The sequence below is a fragment of the Hypanus sabinus genome, chromosome 6 (assembly GCF_030144855.1).
Source record: "Hypanus sabinus isolate sHypSab1 chromosome 6, sHypSab1.hap1, whole genome shotgun sequence".
Classification (NCBI taxonomy): Eukaryota; Metazoa; Chordata; class Chondrichthyes; order Myliobatiformes; family Dasyatidae; genus Hypanus; species Hypanus sabinus.
The window spans coordinates 163,208,889-163,233,942 of record NC_082711.1 but is presented as its reverse complement, the minus strand read 5'-3'; the positions used below and the strand labels follow the sequence as shown (position 1 = coordinate 163,233,942).

The window sequence follows — 25,054 nt, the reverse complement described above, 5'->3', positions numbered from 1 at the left end:
AATGGCCTGGATTGTGGAGGTCCTTAATGGATGCTGCTTCCTTGTGGATGTGCTCAATGGGGAGGGCTTTGCCTATATTGTACTGACTGGGCTGTATCCACCATCTTTTGAAGGCTTCTCTGTTCGTAGGCATTGATGTTTCCATGTCAGTGCCTAAAAATGGGAAATGCTGGCACATTCAATGAAGGAATAGTCTTTGTCATTCACATAAGTTTACTATATCACTTGTTTTCAGATAAAGTGTTAATCCAGAATTCCAGTGATAGTACAAAAAGTTCATTTTCTAAGAAGAGTAAAGACATTTTCTGTGTTCTGATAAATCCTGAAACATTTTTCCTGTATGTGATCATGGTGTGAGTGAGATCTCCAGTTCTGTCCTTCATTTTTAAAGAAGTATTTAATTAGCTTGGGATGTTTTTCATGGGATGGGCAGCTGTAAGTGTATGGTGTTAAACTTTTGAAAGGAGAAAATAAGAATGTAACTTCAAATAATCTTATGATTAATTTCTGTTTAGTATTTTTTCTTTATTGTAAGATACATCAAAACATTTTTACATTATTACAAACATCAAATGCAAAACATGAAAAGTTCTTGAACTTTTGCTTTGTGGTTTCAATTCTGGGTGGTTATTTTAGTCATTGAGTAATAGAGAAACGACACTTAGCTCATGTCATCCATGCTGACCATGATGCCTTTCTGAGTTAATCCCATTTGCCTGCATTGGCCATATCTGTCTAAATTTTTCCTATCCATGTTCCCGTCCAAATATATTTTTAAATACATTGTGGTAAGGTGACAGTGGTGTGAATGTGGCAGTCGCTCAGGGGCCAACCAAAGGTGCTTTTTTCTTTGTAAAATTTGTTTTTTACAATTGAACGACAAATCTACTCCAAGGACATTTTGTACTGCAGGGTTAATCCATCAGTGTGCTTCTTGTTGATCAGAGCAGCTGGACCGGTGTTGGCGGCAGAACTAATTGAGGCTGGGGTGGTGTTGATGGAAGCAGATGAGGCTGGGATGGTGTCGATGGGGACCGGGATGATGTTAATGGGGCAGGATGAAGCCAGGGTGGTGGAGAAGGAGCTAGCCAAGGTGTCAAAGGAGCCAATTAGGATATCAGAGGAGCCAATTTGGGTATGGAGGAGCACACCTGGCTGCAGACCGTGTTGCTACCCCACTACTCAAAGCATCAGAGTTGGTGCAGTATAATGGTGGGAGATTGTCTCAGATATTTCACCTGCAATTGCACAGTGATAATGTAGTTGCAGCAAGCCTGTTACCCTTGTCAGGTGGATGGGCAGTCGACATGCGAGCTGCGTAGTCTTGGCTGTAGTGAGCATTAGGCCACAAATGGCAGGCTTGCCTGTTGTTGCAGACCAGGTAAGAGACACAGAAGTGCTGCAGTGTGGTTGAAGAAACCAAAATTGAATGGAGCAATTTAGCTCAGGAATGGTACGCTGGTTTGCTCTCATCGTTACCTATTTGCTTCTGTTGGACACAAAATCTATTTGAGAAAGTTTTTTAAACTTTTCCAGAAGCTTATGGATGCTGCTTGTTTAGTTCTTTGTGTTTGGTCTAATTTCCCATAGTGCTGTTTTGAGGTGTGTTAGATTTGATTAATTCTCGAGTAATGTCAGCATGTGTCTATTTATTCTAAAGTCAGCTGTTCAGTTGATATATTGCATAGCACATTAGTTGAATCTCCTATTAAATATTTTAATATTTGATATTAAGTATGATTGACATATATTTAAAGAAAGAAACTCGGTTTATTTATTTTGCTAGTATGGAGATCTTTTCCAAATGGTTTATGCTGCACTTTTTTTTTAATTTTTTCAGATTCTTGCATAGTTGGCAAGGCCAGTATTTCTTTTTCATTCCAAATTGCCCTTGAGAAGGTGATAGTGAGCTGCTCCCAGAGTTGGGTAGGAAGTGCCAAGACTTAATACTAGTGATATATTTTCAAATTCAGATGGTGTTTGACTTGAAGCAGATCTGGCATGTTGTATTGTTCCCATGTCCTTGTTGCTCATGGTGTTAGAACTCATGGGTTGCAAAGTGCTGTGTGAGTAGTGTTGGAGAATACTGTTTTCTAGATAGTATATATTGCAGCCACTGTGTGTCAGTGAAAGTGGGAATGAACATCCTGGATGATTAATGGAGTGCCAATCAAGTAGACTATTTTTTATCCTGCATGTTGATTTTTCTGTTGGATTAACCTTCATCCAGCAAATTAAGGGTATGCTGCCACATTTTATTTGTCTTGTAGATATTGGAAAGGCTTTGTGATGCTCTAGTTGATGTCGGACTTAATGCTAACGTTGAAATGGTATATCATCCTTCTATTTGAATATTGCTTTATGTAGATGTATTTTGTGGTTCTTGGGTTTTGTTTGTTGACCATTAAAAAAATAAGAACAAGAAGAATGGAGGAGAGCTTATCAAGTACAGAGGGAGGCACTAAAGTCTGCTCAAATTTGTGAACCTCTTGAATTTTTTAATCACAATGTTTTTTGTTGTACTGTGTTTGATTACAACAAATTATATGGGCATTTCAGCCCAATAAGACAAAGAAAAGTCAAATGTTTCCCGAGAAACAAGGCCTTGGGAAGATGATTTCTTGCTCAACTTGGGAGAGAGGAATGTCTGATACACATTCAGTCTCTTCTGTCATCTTGGAAGAGACTAAGTCAATTGAGGGTGCCATCATGACTATTAAGAAAGAAAGCAAGGCTAACAGCCATGATTACAAAAGGACTTGTCTTCCACAATGACATTCATAGCCCTCAAACTCCAACTTCCAATCACTTAAGAATTACCCCTGAGTCTATGCAGAGGTATAATGGTCTAGAGATTAGTGCCAGATACTTCACAGAACTGACTAACTGTGCTCAACTCTCAGTTACAAAGGTAAGTGGAGAATTCCTCTGAATTATGGCTGCCACTAGAAGTTCAACTAAATCCTACATCTGCTTTGTGATGGCATGTAAATTATAATTCTGTGCATGGACTCACTGCATTTTGGCCTGGGTGTTCAATCATGTCTGTATAATTGCTTCAAGCTTTTGCCAAATTTTGATCACTGCAATAGTGCACCTTGTCTCCAATGAATGAGAAATTGTTTGACTTCCATCAGATGCATTTCAGCACCAAGGTCACTTTAGTCCTCGTCATTGAGCTGCAGTATGCAAATTAAGACTGCTATTCTTTGATTATTTCACTGAAATAAACCATAGAGTGGGCCTTACACTAAACATATATAAAATAAAGCTTTCCAATCTGTCCTTGCCGGACAATCCTAACATAAAGGTGAATGGTATACTGAATCACTTAGAGCTGCCTGTCATCTTGGGTAACATTGATTTTTTTTTCTCTGTAGCTGTGTTTTGGGATACTGGTTTTGTTTATTCACAATCCTTTATAAACATAGAGAACAAGAATGGAGGAGACATCAATGACAAAATACACCATTACTTCCAGTGTACCAAACCTGACAAGATGGTCTACTGGGCACTGGTGCGATTCCTGATTTCTGATATTTTAAATAGAAATGGATTATCTGAAAGCACTGAAGAGCTATCATCAGTGTCAGTTCCATTTAAACCCTCCCAATTCATTATCACAATGAGCAGTGCCCAGTGCCAGGTCAGTATCTCTAGCATTGACATAAAAATTGCATCTCATTAACTTCAATTTGTGGCCACATTTTTGTTTTCAATATAGGCACTCCTCTTTCAGTCAATGCACAAGTTTTATTGATGCTCTTCAAGCCACCTGTTCTTCAAGAACTTCAAAGCCAAATAGAATCAGCAGTGTTCCAGCTTCAAGTTTACCTACCTACTCACTTTGTAACACATCTTCTTCCTTATATGCAGAGCCACACATGGAGCAGGTGTAGAAATAAGTCATCCTTGACTAAAAGCTATTCTTTCTTGTGAATACTGTAATTACTCAAAGTAATCTTGAATGCCTTTTATGAAGGGAAGATATAGTAATGAAATTTCTGTATTTCAAGCTATTAATCTTAATTGTGGCAAAATCAGGCTGTTCTCTGGTACAACTGGAGTTGGCAGTGAAATTTGTTCAGCTGTTACAAGTATGGGTATCATCAACTTTAGAAAATAATGAATGTAGCGATTAAGATGCCTTTGAATAGGGATTAATATTAATTTAAAGAGCAAAGGTATCTTTGTGAGAATACTGTGCTTCCGTTATTTTAAATTAAGTGCCAATTTAATGGTCCAAGTTTTGTTCTGAAATTGGGAGAAGCAGAAGTGTTGTCTTTATTGGATTGCAAGGATTGTGATAAGAGTAAGAACATTAAAAAAAAATTCACTGCAATTTAAAGTTTACCAATTGAAAAAGTTACAGTTCCATTAAGAATGTTATTTTTTTAATCTTTTGGTACAAGCAGCTGCCTGCCTGTTGACATAGCAACAGCAGAGAACCTTGCAACAGAAGATGCTGGTCCAGTTGTTTGGCAGAAATAAACTCAGGCTGTTGTATGTAAATACAAGTTTACATGTTGCCAAGTGCTTTCTATTTTATTTGAGAGCTACTACATTAACTGTAGCTGTGGTACAGTTTAGCATTTTGTTTACAGCAAGGCCAGGTATTTCATATTAAAGGACATTCAAGTTAGTTGGCCCATTTGTGCTGTTATTAAGACGTTCTGCTATCTGAAAAAAATCCAAATGCTATATAAGCCCTTTATTCATTGTGATATTCTTTGGAGTCATCATTATCAGTAATGCACAAGTATCACTAAACGGCAAATTGACTAGAATGTCCCAGATTTTATTTACCTGGACTTTTCCAAGATGGCATTTGAGAAGCTATAATTTTGTCTCTGTCCTTGAGCTTGTAAAATGAGAAAACTGTCAGGTTATCTGCTTCATTGCTTACTACTGACTCTCAAATGAAAGTATGCAAAAGGTTCTTATATAAAATGGGCTTTTGATTCTCTCTACAGTCAGGTGATCGATTACCTTGCATATAAATATGCTTGTTTGTGTAAACTTGGGCATGCAGTTATGAAAATACATTCTGCCTAATATCATATTCTTTGAAAGAATGGAAGAAATGTGGAGGTGGAGGAAGGGAGTTTCTTTTTAAAAAATTAAGTGATAATGGTTACACAAATGTTTTTAATTTCAAAGCATTTTATAAAACTAAGATGTTTTACAAAACAAAAGTACATTATTCAATGAGGAATCAGAACTGTTTGACTACCAAGGATATCTAAAATGCTTCATTGTTGACATTCAGTCTTTATCACACTCAGGAAATAAGAACAACAGTAGCATATACCATTATTTGTTAGTTATGTGTATTGCGTATGCTTCAGAAAGAAACAAGATGTGACTTTTGAAGGAACAATTTTAAATAATGATTGAACTTTGTGGGAAAAATACCAATATTGGGCTCTGTTTAGATCATATTTGCTTCTATGCAAAGGGAAATTTCATTTTGTAGAAACTTCATCTAAGCTCTTGTCACAACTACATAAATCCAAAAAAAGAACTTTTCTAAAAGTTTTTAAAAAAAGAGATGGTTCACTTGTGATAATGGTTCATTATTCATATAAATCCATGCCATAAATATTGGAAGTTGAACATTAACTGAAAGTCCCTATGTGGCTCACTTGTGCCCCCCCCCCTCTGCTTTCTGTAAGGATCACTCCCTACGTGACTCCCTTGTCCATTCATTCCTCCCCACTGATCTCCCTCCTGGCACTTATCCTTGCAAGCAGAAGAAGTGCTATGCCTGCCTCTACACCGCCTCCCTCACTACCAAACAGTCCTTCTAGGTGAGGGGACACTTCACCTATGAGTCTTTTAGGGTTATTTACTGTGTTTGGTGCTCCTGGTGTAGCCTCTTGTATATCGGTGAGACCCGACATAGATTGGGAGACTGCTTTGCTGAGCATCTACGATCCGTCTGCCAGAACAAGTGGGATCCCCCAGTGGCCACCCATTTAAATTCCACTTCCCATTCCCATTCTGATATCTCCATCCATGGCCGCCTCCACTGTCTGGATAAGGCTACACTTGGGTTGGAGGAACAACACCTTGTATTCCATTTGAGTAGCCTCCAACCTGATGGCATGAATTTCGATTTCCAGTAATGTCTCCCCTCCCCCAACAAACCATTTTCCATCCCCTTGTCCCTTTCTCATGTTATCTCCTTGTCTTCCCATTGCCTCTCTCTGGTGCTCCCTCCCCCCCCCCCCCCCCGCGCTTTTCTTCTTCATGGCCTTCTGTCTCTTTCACCAATCAATTTCCTAGCTCTTTGCCTTATCCCTCCCCCTCCAAGTTTCACCTGCTGCCTGGCGTTTCTCTCTCCCCTCATCCCACCTTTTAAACCTCCTCAGGTTTTTTTCTATAGTCCTACCGAAGCATTTCGGCCCAAACTGTCAACTGTACTGTTTTCCATAGATACTGCCTGGCTTGCTGCGTTCCTCCAGCATTTTGTGTGCGCTGCTTGGATTTCCAGCATCTGCAGATTTTCTCTTGTTTATCAGCTGAAAGTGGTTGAGATCAACAAAGCCAAAAAAAATCAACAAAGCCAAAAAAAAAAATTGTAAATATTAAAGTAGCTTTTCCATAATTCTCAAGGTAGATAAAAAATATTTTGCCTGAAGCTGGTTTGCCACAAAACTGACAACACCCAGAGCAAATTATAACTTCTGATCTCTACTATGGTTTGAGGTCTCACTGCAAATTTGAGCTTTCATTTAGAAAACAGTTATCACTTGTGTTAGAAGTTTCTGTACATTTTATTAGGAAGCTGTCTAGTATATGCAAAAATGCTGTTTTCTTTAATCATTTTAATTTTTGAATAGAAATTTGCACAGAGCACAGGTGGTTGTTGGGTTATTTGTATTCTACACATTGTTAATTTAAAAACTTTTTTTAGGCAAACCTATTTTTGTATATATTAATGAATTCATCGTATCACTCAAATGCGGCAATAGATGACTTAGTGCAAAGAACTTTTTAAAAACTTATTAGCAGTTGTATTTAAATTTATGATCATGCTAAATGAATTAACATTAACATCACCTCAAAGAGAAATCTGAAACTTTCAAATTTGTGCTGCATTCTGCAATTGCTTAGAAACTCTACCCCAGGATTCCTAACACTAATAACATTGGAAATCTGTAAGCAAATAGAATTGATAAATAAAGTGTAGCAAGTTCTCAACAAAGTAGTAATGAACATTTAGATTCAGTTATATTTACTGTTGTATTGCATCTTTAGTAATTCAGGTTTAAAAGTATGGCTGTTAATAGTCAAGATTGGAGAATTTTAATATTTATAAAGAAATGTTAAACTTTAAAATCAAATTTTGATCACATTTTTGAATAAACTAACTTTCTTGCAAATTTAATCTATATAAATAGAATGTGTGTTAAGTATAGCAACAATTTGTAATAGATACTAATTTAGAATTAAATAAGTATTTATTAATAATTGCATTGTGCATTTAACATTCTTGCCTCTGAGTCAGAAGGTTTTGGATTTACATTATTCCAGTTATAGGCACAAAAATCAAGGAGGATGCTTGTATGGTACTGAGGCAGTGGTATCTATTTGGTGATGTGACCTTTCAGATGAGATTTTTGAATTGAAGTCTTCTCAGGGTGAGGTGTGAGAAAAAAGGTCATGTGACTTCAAAATGATCAGGAAAGTTAATATTTGTGCTCTTACCTCTTGATCAGTATTACTGAAAACCAGTGTATGGTTTTATTTGTGAAACAAATATCTTCCATAATGTGTGGATGCAGTTCATGGGCCTTCAGCATTGGATCTTTTACTAAATGTTTGTGATGACTTGTGAATTCCCTGTGATTTTCTATGCTTTGAGGTTGAAATTGTTCTGCAGGTGCTTGAGTTTTGAACCGTGAATTCAAATGGCACTGTGGATGTTGTTCAGGTCTATATATATGGGAATATTTACTTTCTTCAATTTACAGTCAGCCCTCCTTATCCGCGAGTTCAGTATGCACGAATTCAACCAACCGTAGATCGGGAAAACACAGAATTTCTCTCTTCAGCACTTGTTGTTTGAGCATGTACAGACTTTTTTTTTCTTGTCATTATTCCCCAAACAATGCAGTATAACAACTATTTACATTGTATTAGGTATTATGAATAATCTAGAGATGATTTAAAGTATACGGGAGGATGTGCATAGGTTACTGTGGATCAGGATCGGAAAAAAAACGGAACTTCTCTTACAAAGTAAGTCAGAACAAGTACATCCGGTATTATTTAGTGTCAGTTAGTCAAGTGTTTGTCTTAGTATATAGTATATTTTTTACCTTTCTATGTATATAAAACATTTAAGAAACATATGTATTTTAATAATTAAACCACTGCATTGATTAGTAATAATTGCAGCTTTCATCGGTGTAGGGACTTTCACATGCTCTATTATTCTCACTTTATCCTTTAAAATTGTTCTGATCGTTGACCAACTGTAACCTAACGCTTTTCCAGTGATCGATGGCGTTTCACCTCTTTCCGATGGCTCTATTATTTCCACTTTAATTTCAATTGTGATCGTTTTCCATCAACGGAACAAAAACACTGCGGATTCAGAGCTCCACCAGGTCCTAAAGTCCACCGCACTGATACAAGTTGAACAAGGGACTTGAACATCTGCACTTTCTTGGTATACGCAGGGGGTCCTGGAACCAATCTCCGCAGATAAGGAGGGCCGACTGTACTGCATTTATTGAGGTGGCAATATTGAAATAGATGATAGAATATTGTTTTCCAAAAGGAAAATAGAAACTCCTGTATGCCACTTAACAATTGTTTGATCCATAAATATGATAGAGATATGTAGTGATATGACAGAAATATGTAGTGATACCCTCTGCCACCTGGTGCAGTTATCTAAACATCAGAGGGTATGTGTACACAGATGTGTACACTCACTCACTCTGCAATGTCCAATTGTACATGTTTTTGAAATAGTTAAAATACCTGATAATCTGAGATCATGATTTTTATTTGCCCAATTTTCCTGAAAGAACTGTTATCTAGAAAGTTTATTAGAAAATAAAATCTATCTATTGTAATCGTCCTCCAGAGAAGCGTTTTGCTTATGAGCAATATAATCAATGAAATATCCATATTGCCAGATAAAGTATAACCTGCAAGTTCATAGTTGAAGATTGATTGTACTATTTATAGAGGTTGAATTTAAATGAATTTGCGGTGCAAATGAGAAATCCCATGGTATTGATGCTTCAAGTTATTTTAGTATTTATTTGAAAAAGGTGTCGTGGACAAAATTATCATTTGCATACCACATGCATTCAGAGAATCAAATGTAAGATCATATACAATTTGTATCTGAGTTCTGCTAATTTAAGTATCGCACATCCATTCAGCTGGTGGGCCAGTTGTCTGATGAGGCATTTTTCTTGTTTAAAATAACTGTAATCCTAAAAAGAGAGACATGAATAATTTAAGATAAGTCTTAAATACAACCAAAAGGAGACTGCACCTTATGGTGCATTGCATTTCGGGCCTACTTATTAATATATCCATCATCTTTTTATGGAATAAATGGAATATTTTCTGTTTGCTTAGGTCAGTGAGTTTCAGAAAATAAATTAGTAAAATAGCTGTAATTTTGTTTTTGTATTGACATAGTCTTTCAAATGTTTCAGCTCTAGCTAGCTAAATTCATTTAAATATACTACTATTTTAATGAAACCCTACGTATTCCTGGTGTTTAGCATTATGCAGGTATTTCAAAATATGGCAATGTGCCTTATTAGATAAGTCCCCTTCTGGCTAAATAGATAGTGTTCTTAAGCTGGCAGCATTCATCAAATCAATCAATCAGTTAATAAATCAATAAAGGTACATTTATATGCAATAAATTTACATGTAATTAAGTGTTCTTGTTATAAGAGTTTTTAAATTTTCAGTGCATGGATGAGGCCAACACTTAGTGCATGTATCTAATTGCTGTTCATAAGGGGTGATTTCTTAAACTGCTGCATCCTTTGAAGGTATTCCCAAAAATTCCATTAGATAGGGACTTCCAGGAGTTCCAGTTATGTTGGAGGTTTGCCAGTTATTCTTTTGTTAAGGCATGCATTCAAGAGGGCTTGTAGGTAAGCTGCTTGAATCGGCTCCATGAATGTACTCTTGATCTTGTAGGCAGTAGAGTTCACAGATTTGAAATTGTAAAAGCTTTGGTGATCTGTGGCTGTGCATCTTGTGGAAAGCTTGTACATGGCAGCCATGGTGCACTAGAGTTAGGTGGGGGCAAATCAAAAGCATTGTTGATGTTGAGCTATTTGAGCATCATTGGGTCTGTTCATCATTATATCACACTTCTGATTAGCTGCCTCTTGGTAGAGAGATATTGTGAACGTGTTAAATGAGTCATGTGATTTTTGTGTGATCTGTTCAATTTTGTTTTTCACCATTGCTCATTGTGAAGGATCCTGTAAGGTTGTGTGCTCAGCCTGCTGCCATTCACGCTGCTGACTCACGACTGCACTGCCTGATCCAACTCAAACTGCATCGTCAAGTCGGCTGATGATAACAACAGTGGTTGGCCTCATCAACACCAATGATGACTTGGCGAACAGAGGTTAAGGAGAGAGGTTTGTCAGATGGTGTGAGAACAGCAATCTGAGTGACAACGTGAACAAGATGAAAGATTGTGGACTTCAGGAAGGTGTAGGCCAATCACTCTCCATTGCACATCAATGGCTCTGCCATGAAGAGGGTGAAGAGAACAAAGTTCCCTCATGTGCACATAATGGTGATCTAACCTGGACCCACAACACTGCCTTATTAGTCAAGAAGGTACAACATGTCTATACTTCCTGAGGAGAAGGAGGCATGCATGGCTCTCCAGCTCCATTCTAACAACTTTCTATAGGAGCCCCATTGAGAGTGTCCTATATAACTACATCATTGTGCGGCATGGAAGCTGCAAGGCATTCAACCACAAGACCCTACAGAGGGTAGTGATAATCCCTGAGTCGATCATTGGGATATCTCTCCTCCCTGTTTGTGACATTTACCAGGAGCATTTTATACAAAGGGCCTGAAGCATTGCTGAGCATTACCTACCATGCATCCCACAATGTCTTTGACCCACTACCATCAGGATTAGGACTGTCCTATTGGGTAACAGCTTTGTCCCTCAAGCTATGAGACTATTGAATACCCTGCCACCACTGAGGACTGTAAGATAGATAGATAGATACTTTATTCATCCCCAAGGGGAAATCCAACATTTTTCCAGTGTCCCATACACTTATTGTAGCAAAACTAATTACATACATAAGCTGTTTACTGTTTACCTTTGCTGCACACTACATGCACTTTGAATTATATTTTATAAATTTATGTATGGTAATATGTTTAAGTGCTTTGTGTGATATGTTTTGTGGGTACACTGTGGCCTGAAGGAACATTGTTTCATTTAGTTCTATATATGTACAATTAGATGACAATGAACTTAAAAAACTTGTTTGCATCTTGAGCAGACTGTCAGACTTTCTTGGAGAGCCTGGTACTTTAATGGGCTAAATATTATTTGCTATTTATCTACCCACGCACTAATTTTGTCCTGGTCTTATGCATGCTGATAGATATAATTTCATTATCTTGAAAGTTATGAATGGATTAACATACTAAATAAATAATACTTTCTTCCATTCACAACTAAATGTAAAATAATTGAATATTCCTACTCTATGATTGGACTTGGAGAAGTGGGTTGTAAATAGTGAGAGCAATCAAAGTTGAGGCATTTGAATGTGGTTCTAGGAAAATAATCGGAAGAGTAACTGCTGCAAATCCTGGAGCTGAGATATACGCATTTGAGTGATCCCCTTGGCCTCTGTTTGACCTAGTTATGAATTCTATTGGTGGAAAATATTTTCCGAGTAATATTGAGGCACATCAGCCCCATACAATGTTAAGTGCATCATCTCCCACCTCTGGAATTCAAACGCTTTATTCTGTTAGGATTACAGCTGTAAATGAGATATGAGGCCATGTGGTACTTTTGAAATCTTATTAAGTGTCAGTGATTAGGTTATTATTGAGTACAGTCTGGTAGTACCATCAGTGATTATAGTTCAGAATAGTTGAATAGTGATTGGATTCATTTTTCTATTGGGGATTGAATATATTCATAATTATATAACAAATACAATGCTGGTATAAAAATGCATAACTAGAAGTATGGCTTGTTTTGGGCATATTCTTGGACCTACGCCCAGATGTTGTCTTGGGACATGAAGTCTTCTGTTATGTTGGTGACTTTGGGAAACAGATTGGTTATTCAGCCATTGTCAAGAATGTGGATGTTCATTTGGTTCTTTCTCTAATTATTTAATCTTTTACGATAATTCATGATTATATGAGGTAGGACTGCAGTGCCTAATCAGGCCTTGTTATATGGGATTGCTTAATTCCATGCATGTAATTTTTCATCTCTATTTCTCACTTGTGTTTGATCCCCTGGCATGATCTTGTCAGCAGATAAAGGGACATACCAATACATGAGGTTATAGATTGTGCAGTAGGAATCTTTTGATGCTCCTTTCCATTTTACAGATGTGTAGATTTGATTCACTGTGTCTGCTCCATTTTGCTTCACAATTAAAAATAATGTCAAACTTGGAATTTGAACTATGTGATGGCCACCTCTACCAATACAGTCTTTAGCAGTTGTATTGAATCAAAAAGTTCTTTTCTTCTTGGTTCTTTCATTGCCTGCTGCAGACACCATCAGATTCAAGAATGCTTCTTGCCCTTCAACTGTTAATTTCTTGAACCAACTGGTAAAGCCCTGATCACTACAGATTAGCAACACTGAGCATGCTGATTTTTTTTTGTTCTAATTGTGTTTCTTGTAAAAATTGCATATAATTTGTCTTATGAATGCTGCTTATATGATGTTGGGTATCTATGATGCTCTGCAAGTTAATTTTTCATTGTGCCTTTGCATACATGTACTTGTGCAGATGACAGTAAACTCTAACTTTGATTTTGTCTGGTTAAGTTGTCCTTTATGGACTTCATCAGTGATAGTACTACGGAAGACTTAGTGTAGGCTATTGTACTCTTGTCATGAGAATTAGCTCTTTGGCTTTGTTACTTCTCGCTGCTGTCTGAAATGATATTCAGCATGTGAATGTACTTATTTATCCCAGAGGCGTGTGGTGGATGTAATCAACAGGAAGTTTCTTTGTCCAGTTGGAATCTTTGATTTGATCCCACAAGACTTTCAAGGGCCTGCAGTCACCACTATCACTTATGAAGTCCATAAAGGACAACTTTGCAGGACAATGTTGAAGAATTCCAGATTTACCTCTAGATATAGGAATCTTCAATTTCAATGCTTCCAGATTAATTGTAGACTTTGGATTATGAACAGTGAAATGAGAGTTTTGGTCTCTCTATCTTACCGTAAAGTTGTGCAAGACTGGTTCTTGGGTTGTAATACTGAGGTATAAAGAGATTCTGTTGATTAGGCATGTAATAGATTATGTAGAGAGAGGGTGTACTGAATGGCTGTCTAGTCCGGAACCTGGGGTCACAGTCTTTGAATTTAGGGTATGCTTTGTAGATTTGAGATGAAGAGAAATTTCTTCAGCCAGAGGGTAGCAGCCTTGTAGAATTCTCCCTCACAAAAGACAGTGCAGACTAAGCCATTAAATATATTCAAAGAGGAAGTATCCATTTATTAATATATTAGGGATCAAGGAATATGAGGGTAAGGCAGAAGCAATGGTGGAAAAGACTTGAAGGGCTGAATGATTTTTTCCTTGTGTATGTATACAATTGCCATTAAATCTGATGAGCGTGTTCAATCATTGGATGAGGCTGATTCCAAGAAGCTTGATAATTGACTGAGAGCACGTACATTATATGCTATGTAAAGGTTTTGCTTACTTGTGAGACACTGGTGTTACTTTTTATTGACTGAGGAGACATTGGTAGGGTTGAATGGGCTGGCATGCATTTTCTGGTGTAGCAAGGCACCTTTTGCTTGATCTGATTTTCTTGATCTTTGAGATGGTTTGATGTGGCTGAATGGATTATTTTGTTTTATGATCTTGTGTGTCATCATAGTATCACCGGACAAGGTAAGGTCACATTAAAATCAATAACTTTTTATCACTACTACATGATTGTAGAAATGGGGTGATTGGGAGTAGGTGAAAATGAGTACGTGAGTTTAGAATCATTAATTTGAACTGTTTTCAAATAGAAATAGTATTTTAGGTATTAATGGTAAGACTGTTGACACTGCGGAGGATCAGAGGGATCTCGGAGTCCGAGTCCATAGAACGCTCAAAGTTGCTGCGCAGGTTGACTTTGTGGTTAAGAAGGCATACAGTGCATTGACCTTCATTAATCATGGGATTGAGTTTAAGAGCCGTGAGGTAATGTTGCAGCTATATCAGACCCTGGTCAGACCACTTGGAGTACTGTGCTCTGTTCTGGTTGCCTCACTACAGGAAGGACATGGAAACCACAGAAAGGGTGCAGAGGAGATTTACAAAGATGTTGCCTAGATTTGGGAGCGTTGCCTTATGCGAATAGGTTGAGTGAACTCAGCCTTTTTTCCTTGGAGTGATGGAAGATGAGAGGTGACCTGATAGAGATGTATAAGGTGATGAGAGACATTGAGCATGTGGATAGTCAGAGGCATTTTCCCAGGGATGAAATGGCTCACGTGAGAGGGCACAGTTTTAAGGTGCTTGAAAATAGGTACAGAGGAGATGTTAGGGGTAAGGTTTTTTACATGGAGAGTGGTGAGTGCTTGGAATGAGCTGCTGGTGATGGTGGTGGAGGTAGATGCGATAGGGTCTTTTAAGAGACTTCTGGATAGGTACATGAAGCTTAGAAAAATAGAGGGCTATGGGTAACCCTAAGTAATTTCTAAGGTAAGACATGTTCGGCACAGCTTTGTGGGCCAAAGGGCCTGTATTGTGTTGTAGGTCTTCTATGTTTAGAAATATATTAATTAAGTGCTTTGATTTTAAGTTATGTAGAATGAATTGGTCATTCCCGTCATTGACAGTGAATGTGTAAAACAAACTGGTATGTAGTAGCAAAGATTATGTAAAGTCTAATAGGGGATTGATACTTGAGCCTACTTTGAAATAATGTAATTAAATTGCAAACACATTTTAGGAAATGGAATTCCTTATATGACTTAAGTTGCTTAAATTTTACTAGAGCTCACAGAGCAGCTTTTTAAAAAAAATCCTATTTCTCAGTAATCAACAAACTGAAAGTGTTGTATATGTGGCCTGGTTACACAACAATTCTATTAATAAAATTGCTGGAGATGGGAGCTAAAGTTCATGGTTCTTTACTGGCAGAAACTGGATTCAGCACACATGTACAGATCAATAAATGCCTAATAGTGCATTCAATGACATGTTACTAAAACATAAAGTAGTCCCTTATTATACTGTAGGCTCCTCCCCTTATACTGTACACTCCTCCCCTTTTATTTTAACAGTGTATCAACTTTTTTTTAACTGGGGCACTATGCTAAACAAATATATTTACCCTTTACATACAAACCCCTACCATTTGTTTACTTAGTAACTTAATAATATCAAATTATAACAAGCCCTTTTTTAAAACTTTTTGTCTAAGACCCATTTATAACTCAAGTTTTGGCGGTGGGGGTCTTCTTTGCCTCTCCAGGAAGCGTCTGTCTATAAACTTGTTTATTTTAATACAGATTTCCATATAAAAGTCATGAAAAGTTGACCTCTGAGCATAGGGAGTAAGAAGACGAGTGCCTTCAATTTGCTAAGAGTTCTAGACAACAGATCGCCTCCGTGTAATGAACACTCCTCTGTGCAGCTGTCCTAGCGATATACACACCTTTGTGCTATCACTTGTCTTCCTTACCCTTACCTCATTTGCTCCGACTGAGCTAAATACACAGCCAATCTTCGTATTCTCCTTAGATTCCAAATAGATAGCCTGACCTTTATGATACCATCTCTTATCGTAATATAACTTTCCATCTTCTATTCATGCTTCATATCTTTGCTGGTGATTCAGCAGGAGTGCTGGGAAGATGCTCAGGAGAAGGCAGAGATGCTGGTTTTCTCGGAGATTTAAGCTGATTGAGAGTTTGCAGATCTTCCATTATCTGTTCATCTGTCAACAAGTAAGTTAACTGCGCAGGTGCCAGTTTTCGTCTTTTGTCTGTAATTGGAACAGGGTCATTAGGTCTCCTCCTTAGTTTCCTCATCATTATTGACTTTACTTCCATAGAATCTCCTGTGAGTTCCATTGTTAGCCTCTCATTCTCAATCATCTTTTTCTTTTATTCTAACTCAATCTTTTTATCTTCAAGTTCCTTCACTGCTACTTTCTTCTCTTTAATATAATTCCTTTCCACATGTTCTGTCTCCAGTTGCAGACAAAGCTCTGCATTTTGTATTCTTTCCTTGTATTCTTGATGTAGTTTCTTCATCCTTTTCTGATACTCCTGCAAAGAGCCTTCTTGTAACTGCTGTAACTGTCTTTTGAGAGATGTCAGTTTCTCCTGGTACACCTGTTCTTTTACTTTCAGGTAGTCTTCATCATCCTGCTTATTAGCAATATCTGTCTCCCTTGCCTCCACTGTATCTTCATCCGAGTCGCAACCACGGATACTGAGTTCGTCCATATCATGGATGTTGTCTAGCTCCTCCTCGTCGTTGTAATGGTCAATAATGGGTGAGAGGAGAGCTGCAGACATCTTCCCCACCGAGTTGCCCTTCTTTGACACATCTAGTGCCTTGATGGTGTGCCAGTCCAAATGGATTTTCCTGAGCCATTCACGTCCCAGCAACAGTGGTCCTCCATTTTTCAGTATACATAGGTTCAGCTGCTGTGTTTTGTAGGTCACTGTCTCTTTAATTTTACCTTTGGGACGCACTTTCTGTCCTGTGTAAGTCTTTAGCAGTAGTTTAGTTCGTTTCAGAGGTATGTGAGAAAATAGTCGTTTGTAGTTGTGTACAGAGATCACTGTTAAAGCTGAGCCTGTGTCCAACTCCATTTTCAGTCTTGTGTATGCCACTTACTCTTCGATCACCTGTCTGTTTTCACGCTGTGAAGTTGCCGACAAGACTTTTGTTGGAGTCGTTTTCATCAGAACTGCCTTCTTTCATTTTGGATGCCATGTTATATTTTCCTTTCTGGGGTTTCTTGTTTCTCTGTATTTTGCCCTTTTTCTGCTGAAGATTTGCTTTGCATACTCTACCAATGTGGCCCTGTTTGCCACAGTTTCTGTATTCTCTGTCTTTAAACCAACAGTCATCAGGGTCATGTGACATGTTCCCACAACGGTAACATTTCTTTCCTTCATTTCTGTTCGGTGACATTTTATTTGTAGCATATACCAGAGATTTTTGTTGTATCTCTGAAGCACCCTGTGCTGCTGTTTCCATTGACATTGCAATGTTCAGCGCCTTCACTAATGTAATGTGGTTTCACAGTGCATGCCACACACTAACCTGTCCCTCAATGTGTCCAGTAGACCAGCTCCAAATTGACAATGTTCTGATAATTTGCGCAATTCAGCATAATATTCAGAAATGCTTTCATTTCTGCTCTGATTCTGTTTGTGAAATTCAAATCTTTCAGCAATGACCAGTGGTTTGGGGTTCAAATGCTGTTGGAGAGTGTCTACTATTTGCTTAAATGTTTTGTCAGCTGGCTTTTTGGGTTAACAAGCTCCGTAGCGGCCCGTATGGTTTTGTTCCAATAATACCGAGTAAGATGCTGGCACTCTTTTCATTCTTAACACTGTTAGCCTCACAATATAACTCCAGTCTTTTCAATGTAAGTTGCCCAGTCTTCAATGCCACTCTCAAATGCTGTAATGGTTCCAATCATTGCCATCTTTGTTATGTTAATTAAGCCCCGTTTTCCCCTTTTCTTTTTGACACGTGTCCTTTTTGCTAGGGCCACGAGCCCACTCCGTCTAGATGTGTGTGTCACTCCTTTTTATCTCCCTTCCGGGGCAGGCAGACCCTTAGCCCCAGGGGGTCAGTGCCGGCTGTGGTCTCCGACTGTGTCTCTTGGTCTCCTGACGTTTCCGACCCTGGCTGTTCTCCTGCCTCCTTTCGGGCTTGCAGCCTTGCTCTGCCTCCTTCTCCCGCTCCTTGGCTCGTTCCTTGCGCTCTTCTTCTGAGTGTCATTATCAACTAAAACATGGCGTTCTGATAAGATGTAGGTTCATTAACCTGGTCACCAATTTGCTATGTATGTGGCCTGGTTACACAACAATTAATAAAAACGCTGGAGACTGGAGCTAAGGTTCATGGTTCTTTACTGGCAGAAACGGAACTCGGCACACACATACAGATCATTACGCGCCTAATAGCGTATTCAATGATGTGTTCAAGTCAAATCACTTTTTATTGTCACTTCAACCATAACTGCTGGTACAGTACCCAGTAAAAACGAGACAACGTTTTTCAGGACCATGGTGCTACATGAACAATATAAAAACTACACTGAACTACATAAGCCAACACAAAAACTACACTAGACTATAGACCTACCCAGGACTGCCTAAAGTACACAGAACAGTGCAGGCATTATAATAAATAATAAACAAGACAATAAGCACAGCAGAGGGTAGTAGGTTGGTAGTCTGATGGCTTGGGGGAAAGTCTGTTACATAAATAAGCAGCTGAGTGGCGGCGCCTGGGATTCCATCTATTTCTATACTCCTGCCGAGTATTTGGTTGCCACAGATGTGGTCCAATTTGATGTCCATTGGAGAGCAGAATGGACGGGAGAGCCACCCGTCTAGGGCTTACCTTTTTCCTGACACGGACTCCTGCTCAGTCGCCTCACTTCCGTTTCCTCGCACACCGCTTACGACGTTCCCAACTCCGGCCACCGGCATCAGGTGACTCTGAGGATAGTCAAAGGTCATTTAGGGGCAGGGAAGATGGTGGTAAAATTCATTGTCATGAATTCCTTGGTAAAGAGGTGAATTATTGTCAAAATTTACTAGATGGCAGTGGAGAATGTGTAACTCCAAGGAATCATCAAATGTTCCAGTTCAAAATTATTACTGCTTAAATCTGTAGGCACATTCTTTGCAGTAAGCAACATGAATTAAACTTGTGGATCTTTAAAATCTACACAGTTGGTACTGCAGACCATCCAGGGAGTGAATATAGCAGCAGAAAGTAGAGGTGTCCAAGTCTTATTGAAGCAAGGCTATGGAGGACTGCAGGTAAAACTGAAATGCAGGGATTTAAGGACCTCCACCTCCATATGATTCTTCTGGCTAATGTACAGAATCTTTAAAATAAAACTGAAGACCTTGGAGCAAGAATTGCAGTACCAAAGGAACATCAGGGACTGCTATGTACTCTGCTTCACTGAGACATAGCTCTTCCCCAGCACTCCAGCTTCAAGGACTTCCACCTTCCACCACAAGAACTGGACAGTGATGTTAGGAGGTAAAGGCAGAGATGGAGGTATTTGCTTCACTGTTAACCTATTGTGCTGCACAGATGAGCCTAAATCAGAGCTAGACTAATGAAAGCACTGTTCTTTGGAACTCTATGTGATCTGAAGGGGAGGAGGTGTGTCCAGCTTTCCAGACACACTCTTAAGAGCGAAGGAGGTCCAGCAATTCATTGGTGAGTATGTGATTGGTGTTGTCAGGGCCACCTACTGCCCAAAAACTGAAGGTTTCACCTTGCTAACAACCAAGAATAAAGCTCAATCTATTAAGTACACAGTCAGCAATAAACAGGGAGGAGAACTTAAAAATATTCCTCAACCTTGACTCTGAATTCCCCTTCTTACAATTCCTCCATCTCCGCCGCATCTGCTCTCAGGATGAGGCTTTTCATTCCAGGATGAAGGAGATGTCTTCCTTTTTTAAATAAAGGGGCTTCCCCTCATCCACCATCAACTCTGCTCTCAAATGCATCTCTCCCATTTCCCACACATCTGCCCTCACACCATCCACCCGCCACCCCACTTGGGATAGGGTTCCCCTTGTCCTTACCTACCACCCCACCAGCCTCCAGGTCCAACGTATAATTCTCCGTAACTTCCGCCACCTCCAATGGGATCCCACTACCAAACACATTTTTCCCTCCCCCCCCCCCCCCCCCACTTCTGCTTTACTGCAGGGATTGCTCCCTACGCGACTCCACTCGTCCCCCCCCCCATCCCTTCCCACCGATCTCCCTCCTGGCACTTATCCTTGTAAACGGAACGAGTGCTACACCTGCCTTTACACTTCCTCCCTCACCACCATTCAGGGCCCCAGACAGTCCTTCCAGGTGAGGCGACACTTCACCTGTGAGTCGGCTGGTGTGGTATACTGTGTCCGGTGCTCCCATTGTGGCCTTTTATAGGTGAGACCCAATGCAGACTGGGAGACCGTTTTGCTGAACACCTACGCTCGGTCCGCCAAAAAAAGCAGGATCTCCCAGTGGCCACACATTTCAATTCCACGTCCCATTCCCATTCTGATATGTCTATCCATGGCCGCCTCTATTATCAAAATGAATCCAAACTCAGGTTGGAGGAACAACACCTTGTATATCGGCTGGGTAGCCTCCAACCTGATGGCATGAACATTGACTTCTCTAACTTCCGTTAATGCCCCTCCTCCCCTTCTTACCCCATCCCTGACATATTTAGTTGTTTGCCTGTTCTCCACCTCCCTCTGGTGCTTCCCCACCCCTCCTTTCTTTCTCCTGAGGCCTCCCGTCCCATGATCCTTTCCCTTCTCCTGCTCTGTATCACTTTCGCCAATCACCTTTCCAGCTCTTAGCTTCATCCCACCCCCTCCGGTCTTCTATCATTTCGCATTTCCCCCTCCCCCCACTTCTTTCAAATCTCTTAGTATCTTTCCTTTCGGTTAGTCCTGACGAAGGGTCTCGGCCCAAAACATCGACAGCGCTTCTCCCTATAGATGCTGCCTGGCCTGCTGTGTTCCACCAGCATTTTGAGTGTGTTGTTTGAATTTCCAGCATCTGCAGATTTCCTCGTGTTTGCTCTGAATTATTTATCATTTTCTGGGACTAATTGCTGTCAAAGGAATTTCATAATACACCTAGAAGAATAATAACCAAAAAAAAAGAAATTCAGTGTATCAAATCAAAAGCTAATAACTTCTGTTGATTTATTTTTTTTGAAGAAATGCCACTTTGATAAATTATTTTTAACAATAACTAAAGAAGGTGTTCAACTGAAAAATCAATGTGTTGTATGAGAAATGTTTTTCTTCACTGAGAAATTTGCAGCATTTTCCTCCAACAATAACAAACAGCTGGGTTTTAGCGACTTGAAACCTTAGTTTTAGATTTGTGTATGTCCACTGCCATATGTGGAAGTCTGAAACTTAGTGGCAGGTGGGGCTATATCTGTCAAACAGATGGGAGTGAATGAGGAGCTGAAAGAATATTAACATTAAAAAAATTAAAGAAACTCATGTAATTGAAGGACATTAAATCTGGACTTGATTATCTGCAACCCAACATTTAGACAAAAGTGGTAGAGAAGGTACACCTCTTTGTAGTCTTCAAAATTTTATAGATTCTGGAATGGTTCTGCAAATTAGAATGTAGGAAGATATAACTATTTAACAAAGATGAGAGAAAGCACAGTTTAAATCAGTTAGCCTTCTCTCAATCAGTTAGTTAACAGGAGTTCAGAATTATTAAAGAAGGTTTAGTAGTGTACTTAGAAAAAAAACAATAGTATTGGGCACAGTTGAGACAGACAGTGCGTACTGAAATCTGGAGCAAAAAGAAAACTTCTCAAAGAAATCAGTGGGTGTAGCAGCATCTGTGTTGGCAAAGGGTAATCACTGTTGCAGGTTGAGACCTTGAATCACAACTCAAAATGTCAGCTGTCCCTTTGCCTCCACAGATGCTGTTTGACCTGCTGAATTTTTCCAGCAGTTTATTTTTTTTTAGGTAGAACTGACATATATTTCTGAAAGAGTAGTCAAGCTTGACAAATTAGTTAATTTTCAAAAATTGTAATCAGCAAAATCTCTAAATTCTAGCTAGAATTTTCTAGGTTTCCAAGATCTGATGTGTTCTGTACTCCAATGATTATGGGCTACTGGCTACTCCTCACTACTGCCATCATATGTGCACCCCTCTCACTAGGCTTGTATACTAACCTGGCTTGTTAGCCAACTCTGCTAATAGCCACATGACTCGATGATGAGAAGGCCACCTTTCATAAGCACTATACACCTAGGATCGGTATGATTTTGGGTTCAACCAAGCAGGAAAGCTGGAATGTTCCCATCAAAGAACATTAATTGTAGTGAATTCTCTGCAAATATTGCTTCATGCACAGTTATTGTTCACCAGAAAATTAACTGACATTAAATTACAAAGGAAATAAATTAACCAAATTTTCAACTTCAACAAACAGCTACAGAAATAGAAAAGAAAATTAAATAAAAAATCCTTTACAGTTAAATCAGTGCAATGTGCACATAACCGTTAGCGCTCATTTCTGGAGTAGTGCGTGAAGGGCCCCAGCCACAGTTCTAACTTCCCTCGAAGACTATCTTGAATGAACAGACTCTCTCAAGAGTATTGGCACTTCCTCTTTGGACATCAGCTACACAAAGCACTTCTTACAATGGAGTTTCTCCTTCCAACAGCATTCTGTAGCATCTTCCCTTATGCCCCACTCAGCAGCTCCTGCCCAAAGACCCCAAACCAGACTGCTGTCCTTCAGAAATCTGATTCCACCCAGCTCTCCTAAGTCTTTCACTGAGCAGAAAGTTACAACACATACCAAGATAATCCTGGATGGCTGACCCAACATTCTTAAGTTGGCCAAAATGGCGTCTTATCTTTAGCCAAAGCCAAAACATTATTACTAATAGGGCACACTGCTTTTGCAGAAAACTGCTAAAATAGAATAAAATACAAATGTAACCAGGGCATTACATAGGAATGAAGCAAACTTGCATTGCACTCTCTCTTTAGTAAAACTACCCTTCCCAACTGAAGCCCAGCATACCGATTGTTATCATAAGTCCCTGCATGTATATTTTAGAGACTAATGCTCAAGAACAACGCAGATCTCAGTGGGTATCCCATTTCCCAATCTGTCTTTATTCAGATAATCTGATATACTTTTCCCCCCATTGAAGTGACAGTCCTCACATTTATCCGCATACAATATTTGTTATATATTTGTGCATTTCCTTAACGTGTCCAAATTATACAGGAGCTTCTTTGCTCACCCAGTTTCCTTCCAACCTCTCCATCCTGATAATTTTTTCCCCCAATTTCCCCCTCCTTAGTGTCCTTATACATGCCCCTTTTCTCCTGAATAGATGCCTCAGGCTTGCTCCAAGGCCAATATGTATGCTCAATAGGAAAAACAGATGGAACTATGTAATCTGGCAATCACCAGATCAGATCGAAGCTTCATGGACCTACTGCATTCTGTTGTTGATGGTGGTGGACTGTTAAAAATGTTGATAGGTGATCTGAACTGAAGTGTAGAATAAGAAAGACTGGCCAATAATGCTTACAGAGAAAAGCAGTTGAGCAACTTGAAACTGGAATGGAATCACATGTTATGTAGGTAAGATGATAACTTTTTGTTAAGGTGTGGATATGATGGACATAGAGCTGTACATCTTGGAAACTGATCCTTTGACCCAACTGGTTTATGCTGACTAAGTTGCCTACCTGAGCTAGTGTCATTTGCCAGAGCATAGCACATACAGTGCCTTGAAAAAGTATTTAACTTCAACAACTATTTCCATATTTTACTGTCTCATTTTCTAAATTTAAAATATAATGAAGTAGGATTTTTAGCTAATCGACAAAACATTGTGCATCATGTCAAATCAAAAGAAAATTCCAAAACCTGCCAACAATTTACTAAGAATTAAAAACACTCAAAGCTGCTCCGCAGGTTGACTCTGTGGTTAAGAAGGCATACAGTGCATTGGCCTTCATCAACTGTGGGATTGCGTTTAGGAGCCAAGAGGTAATGTTGCAGAGCTATATAGGACCCTGGTTAGACCCCACTTGGGGGAGTATTGTGCTCAGATCTGATCGCCTCACTGCAGGAAAGATGTGGAAACTATAGAAAGGGTGCAGTGGAGATTTACAAGGATGTTGCCTAGATTGGGAACATGCCTTATGAGAAAAGGTTGAGTGAACTTGGTCTTTTCTCCTTGGAGTAGCGGAGGATGAGGCGTGACCTGATAGAGGTATATAAGATGATAGGTATTGATCATGTGGATAATCAGAGGCTTTTTCCCAGGGCTGAAATGGATAACATGAGAGGGCACAGTTTTAAGATGCTTGTTAAGTAGGTACAGCGGAGATGTCGGCTAAGTTTTTTATGCAGAGAGTGGTGAGTGTGTGGAATGGGCTGCCGGCAACGGTGGTGAAGGTGGATATGATAGGGTCTTTTAAGAGACTTTTGGATAGGTACATGGAGCTCAGAAAAATAGAGAGCTATGGGTAAGTCTAGGTAATTTCTAAAGTAAGTACATGTTTGGTACTGCATTGTGGGCTGAAGGGTCTGTATAGTGCTGTAGGTTTTCTATGTTTCTGTGTTGTCATGAATATTATAAAAAGTTGTAGATCAATGTGTTCCCCAACCAGAAGCCCTGGATGAATCAATAAATCTGCAAAAGTGGCATTCAGTTCTTGCGACCAAGTATAAGAGGTCAAGGTATCATCTCTGGAAAAGCCATCTTTTGTGCAATTTTGTGAAGTGCAATTCTGGACCAAAATTGAATAACTGACGAATGCTCAACAGCTGTGGCAGGGCCTGAATAATAGTACTTCCTGCAAAGTGAAGCCAAGTGACATAGGTGACAACTAGGTTTCATTCCCAGATGAGATCAATGCCTATTACTGTATTTTTGCTTTGACCATCAAAATAAGGAGACACCTTTGCATACTCCCACAGCACCTGTTAGCCCTGTAATTTCAGTCTTTGAGGTCGAAGTGAGAGCATCTTTCAGGAGGAAAAGATCTGGTGTAGGAAA

General features: G+C 39.2%; 1 protein-coding gene and 1 pseudogene across 4 annotated transcripts in view; one reads left to right on the top strand and one right to left on the bottom strand.

The window, feature by feature from the left end:
* taok1a (TAO kinase 1a) overlaps nucleotides 1-25,054 on the top strand; it is a 161,801-nt gene that overhangs the window by 13,031 nt on the left and 123,716 nt on the right. The window lies entirely within an intron of this gene.
* Nucleotides 15,745-16,777, bottom strand: LOC132395211 (sin3 histone deacetylase corepressor complex component SDS3-like; annotated as a pseudogene).